This window comes from Rosa rugosa, chromosome 3 (assembly GCF_958449725.1).
Source record: "Rosa rugosa chromosome 3, drRosRugo1.1, whole genome shotgun sequence".
NCBI lineage: Eukaryota > Viridiplantae > Streptophyta > Magnoliopsida > Rosales > Rosaceae > Rosa > Rosa rugosa.
The window spans coordinates 21,027,232-21,032,967 of record NC_084822.1 but is presented as its reverse complement, the minus strand read 5'-3'; the positions used below and the strand labels follow the sequence as shown (position 1 = coordinate 21,032,967).

At 36.0% G+C, this 5,736-nt stretch overlaps 1 long non-coding RNA gene across 11 annotated transcripts; it reads right to left on the bottom strand.

The window, feature by feature from the left end:
- Positions 1-4,708, bottom strand: LOC133741449 (uncharacterized). 11 transcript variants are annotated; one of them, XR_009861929.1, is made up of 9 exons: positions 4,314-4,708; positions 3,917-4,175; positions 3,564-3,612; positions 3,376-3,441; positions 2,433-3,260; positions 2,175-2,261; positions 1,965-2,079; positions 1,272-1,379; positions 1-481 (listed from the first exon to the last, which is right to left on the bottom strand). It is a non-coding gene; the product is annotated as an uncharacterized LOC133741449 (long non-coding RNA). The 11 variants fall into 11 exon arrangements; XR_009861927.1 differs by having other exon boundaries at positions 2,433-3,441; XR_009861925.1 differs by having other exon boundaries at positions 2,433-3,612.
- Positions 4,709-5,736: the final 1,028 nt, after the last annotated feature.

Sequence of the window (5,736 nt, the reverse complement as noted above, 5' to 3'; positions counted from 1 at the left end):
TGAATAAAAAGTAATCCAACTCATACTATTTGAAGAAAAGCATTCAAACGTTAAAATGAAGGATTTCCCAATCATTCAAGCCAACATTAAAAGAAGAAAAGCATTCAAATGCATGCCCATCTACCTGGGACATCAAAAGCTGATACAAATACAAACTATTTGTTACAAAACATGCCACACAGTGCATGAATATTGGACTAGCAGAGAAGCACAAAAATGATGTTTTCCTTCAGCAACAACCGAATATGTATGATCAATACAAGGGACTTACGATTCCACAATCTTCATCCAATCTCTTAGCTCAACTAAACAAGCAGGTGACCTGCATATTCCACAGACACTTCACACACCAAAAAGAAGGAATCACATTGTTCATCCATAATTGAATGACAAGCAAACAAAGCAAAAGTATTCATTGAAGTCGTCATAATTCCGCCACACTGAAATGTGCAGCTTTCCCGTTATTGTTTCTAGCAGCTTCCTACATGCAAGGTTAAAGCAAAGCAGAAGTTATTCTCAAGATCAAATGGAGTACACATCAGGTAGACTATGTGACAAGATAGCTTTATCAAAAATGAAAGAAGCATCAGAAAGAAGTCACCATATTAGTAATGCCCACAAAGCAACCACCGTTACTCCCTTTCCCACATTGGAGTATATATCAGCCAGACTATGCGACTACTTAACAATAATAAGTGATACCATAATGCCGAAAATACCACCCATGCGTTCAACATTTCAAATCTATAGGTACCGCACAAATAGACTCCTAATATTTCCAGCAATGTTCAACAGCAAAGGACCACAGAAGTTGAGATATTGAATTGTTACCTCAATGACTTGAAGAGCAACCTAAAAAAGTAAGACTTACTTTCTTGTTTCTTCTTTTTCTTTTATTTATTTTGGGTGAAAATGAAAATCATGCAGATTTGATCAAGAAGCCATAAATTCATATAAACTCCAGACCAGTCAACTTAAGATAACCAAGGTGTCGTAGAATCTTATGTAATGACACCACTATGATCTCCAGAATCGCACCCATGAAAAAATTATAAATAAATAAAGCAAGATCTAGTAAGCTTTTATCACACCTTTTCAGAGAAGTGTGATCTTGTTCAAGATATAAAAAACAAGTAAAAGACCAAATAATACCACTGAGAAGGCATCCAAGAAAGTTGGCACACTTGAACATTTAATTTATACTTGGACAGAAAGTACAACTAGATGCATAAAATGTGCAATCACTAAAAATCAAATGGAGATGCACTGACCGCTGCCAATGTTTCATACATAGGATAAACAATCTGCTTGAGGAAGGACACATAATCATTTTCTATTGTGCAGCCAGCAGCAGGAATAGCATCTAACTCCTTCGCCATCTGCAGAACCATAAGTGATGATGTTAAATCTCATGAGTAATGATATGAAAAGTTTGAATAAATGTACTGCTAATATCTCTCAGAAAAGTCTCCGCACAATCAAAAATACAAACAATTGACAGTAAAGAAGCAACGGTATCATGATGCATATCCAGCAATTTCCCACTTGCCGTAAAAAATCTAAACAAATCATGTAGATATCATCCTCAACAGCGAAATGTTGTTAAATATTGACAAAATAGAGTTTTCTAAGAGTACCATCTTCAGTACAAAGATCATTCCACTATAACTTGCAAAATTACTTTGGATATAAACCAAAAATCCTATATTTAAATTTCTTCAATGTTGCAGACAAATGATTTTGTGATGAAGTTGGATTTATGATCCCAGGCATTTGTTAGTATAGTAGAACAATCAAAAATTACAAGGAGCTCGTTTGCAGTTAGCTCAGTTCAGTCTCCATAACAGAAAATGTTAATGAGGCTATTTAGCAGACAAATAAATAACCAGATATTTAAAGCTACTATGAAAAAACTGAACAGATCAAACTGCATGCAAAGTTAACTAGAAATGTCGGAGCCTTACATGGTCAAACATGTAGCAAATGCATTCAGGAAGAAAGTGGACATTTGCAGCCTCACCCCATATCAGAAAGTACAATGACACCAGAAAAAGTTTATGTCCCGATTAATTGCTTGTGCTGTGGAAATACATATCAATTAGCAGGGTGCAAAGGCATTTAGGCATCAATAAATTTAGGAAATCGTTAGGTTACTGAAATGACATATTCCATACAAGCCAGATCCGCAGGTATTTGCACCATTTGATCTAATTATCCAGGACTTTCAGAAATACCTCATTGATTGCCTTCTCGTCTATTTTCTGGGAATGCAAAAATATATAGCATATCAGTGAGCTTCATAGCTAAATTTCCTTGTCTATGCCAAGAAGGAGTGCATGATGAAACCGTGCAAAGAAAGAATAATGAGCAACATCTTAAAATCACATACATGATGTTACAAGACAAAAGAGAGAATAACAAGCACAACTCACACAGACAGCTCAATATGCATGGGAATCCAGCCATTGCAGAGCCTAGAGACTGTTGACCCCATCTGGGAGAGGCTATCTCCCCCTTCAAACCCGGGACCTTCAGGTTGCAATGGAGCAACCTACCAAAGTGCCAAGCTTACACTTCAGACCATTGTATGGTCTGCAAAGGATTAAGCATCTACAACACAAATAGTTGAACCACTTGTCCAATGATATTTTCCTTCATATATGCTTTTATTTTGGTAGCTATCAAAAATGCTTGATATTAAATTTTCAAATTTCTAGAAGCACAACAAGAAATCTAACAGGTTAATTTTTACTCAAAGACAACAAAGCAAGACAACTTGAATTTTATCAACATTAACTTCAATAAAAATAGCAAGGTAACATGCTTCAGAAACTCAACAAGTCAACAATGCTTCATGGTTTGAAATGACGTTTTTTTATAAGAAAGGAATACAAAGACCTTGAAAGAGCTACTCTGATCAAGGCAAGTGAGATTAACAAAACCAGTGGCAAAAGAATTGAAAAAAGAAAGCAATGACCATCAAGGAATTAACATATATATGCACACGAACATCACCAAGATGTGATTCCACCTTTGAACATGCAACTGAACCATTGAACTTGATGTTTCTCCTACAAGCTTCAACTGAAAATGCAAGAAGGCAAATACCAGCAGCTCTTTTAAATGGTTAAATGTAAAAGCTAAATCCAGTGACACTATAGATATGCATGTGCTCAAAGAAAATGTTAGCAAACAAATACAAAAGGAATAAATTGAGGCTTTTCTGACCTTAAAGAGATCAAAGAAAGAAAACCTCAAAGCTGCCCTTATGCACCAAATCAAAAACAATACAGGAAAAAAAAAAAAGATTAGTGATACAACTACTAGTACCACTGCAATTCACTAGTATCCCTAGAAATAATGAAAAGGATTTACCACTGCATGCTCCTTTGCTTGTTGGGTGCAGTAGAGTTTTAATCCTAATCTCAAATAATACCTACTCTGCTTGATAGTGATGAAAAACAAAAACAAAAACTATGAGATTGAAGCACTTGCTTCCCAATCAAATTTCATACAAATTGATTACTTGAAGACAAAAAGAACAGATGAGACCGAATTACTACCTAGACACCAACTTTCACGTATAGCATTCATAAATTTCTCATATATTACCTGCAAAAATTGTAAGAAAACCAAACGGAAAATCCAAAACTGCATTAAACCCAAAATTCCCCAATGAAATCAAGTAATTAAGGAAGTCACTCACCTCAAATCCTAAACGGAATAAAAATAGAATTGAAACAAAGCTCAAGTATTTTTGCCCAGTTCCCAAACTTCTATGAAATTCAGGAATAAGATGGAAAACTAGCACAATTGAACTAACCCAAATCAATAACATGCTATATTAATCAAAGAATAACCAACAAGAACATAATCTAACGAAACAAACACAATCCGGAAAATAGAAGCCACTCACCAAAAAGAAACTGAACCCAACACCATGTTCTTGCCTTTTAACTTCAAACAAACTCGTCTCTCTCCTTCTCTCTCGTTTATGATCTCCTCTCCCTTAGAAAGCAACCCTCCGGAAGATAAACATCTTCTTCTTCCCTCTTCCTATTTCTTCTTCTTTTCTTCTCTATCTTTCTCAACATCCCTCTATTCTCTTCTTTCTCCTCTCTTTCCCGACCCCTTCTTATTTTTTTCTTTTCTTTCTTCTGCTCCACCACCAAAAGCTGCAACAAATACATAAAATTTCAAGCTTGCAGATCAAATCAAGCTATCTTTTTCAGAGAAAAAGTAAATCAAATCGAATTATCAAGCAATCTTTTAACAAAAAGGTAAATCAGATCGAATCTGAGAGAGGGACAGACCGAGATTGAGTGACTGACAGAGTGACGTTGCGAGAACGAGACGAGGTCGTCATGCCGCTGCCGTCGATCGTCGCAGAGACTGGGTTGAAGGTTTTAAGGAGGTTTGGGTTTTCAGAAATTAGATGAGACAATCAGACTTGAGAGAATGAAGACGAAGTCATTGGACTGTACCTCCGTCTTCCACCTAGCCTCCGTCTTCGCCTAGGCAAAGTGAGCTGAACAGTTAATCGAAAAAACCCTAAATTCCCAATCCAACAAAACTCTCTAAGGCCAAAGTGGGAGTGAGAGATGTTAAGGCTCGGGATTTTGCTCGAAGTGAAGAAAGACTCGGGGTTTTGCTCTTAGACTTGAAAAACGAAAGTGTGTGTAATGGTGCCCTCGAGTTGTATAAGGCACCACGCATTAATTTTTTTTTTTTAATTATTCAGACAACGTATAGAGTTATATATGTTGTCTGAAGTGTAGCAAAGCTGAGGGAATAAAGATGGAAATTTCCCGCCTGTGCAATCAAAATTTCAGTTTTGGCGCTAAGGTTAGACATTTCTCAATCACACAACAGAAATAATTCATTGTGTTGTAGGAACTTGCAAGCATAACAAACCATTGAAGCCAAATTTACTCGTTTTGGGAAGAGAATGAATGTCATTTTGGAGACTTCTCCAAATTTTGCCACTCACTTGCACAACGGCACATTAAAAACCATTGTATGATGATTTGCAAGTACACTCCTACAACATAAGTAACTAAACTGTTGTACAATTTAGTGGCATCTAGGGTACAATTTGGATCCAAATTTGAGTCCATCTAGGAGGGAAATCCGCCGCATTTTTTTTTTTTGATTCACACAACAGATTATTCTTGTAACCGTTGTGCAATGACCTTCTAAAAAAAAATTCAGAATTTTAACCACCTTATACAACGTAAGTTTAGTAAACATGTTGTGTGATTCACTTTCCCACATCACACAACGAATTTTTTTTTTTCGTTGTGTAAAAAGTGTTGTATGTTAAGGTTATTGGCCTAGTGATTTTTCATTGCTACTAAAAATGATTTGAAATGTCACTAAGGTGACAATTACTTTTGATGAGACAAATGAAGGACGATTTTGTAGATTGTTGCGTTTCAAAATGTGTTAAAACTTGAGTTTGAATTGTTTTAGTTGAAGTTTTGTGAAATGGGATACTGAGTTAAGAGTCAGAGCATATGGGTTTTAGTCATGAGTTGACTTACGTAAGCATGATATTGAAGGATGTGAAACTGATGGTTGTAGTTGTGATATATGCTTATCGATTTTCTTAGGTTAAGATGACTTAAGCATGCGTTTCTGTTTTGGTAGTTTGAGTTTACTCACACGAGCTTCATAAGCTTACCAGGCTTATTGTTTCAACCCGGTGCACTATTCAATGGTTTAAGGGTTTATCCT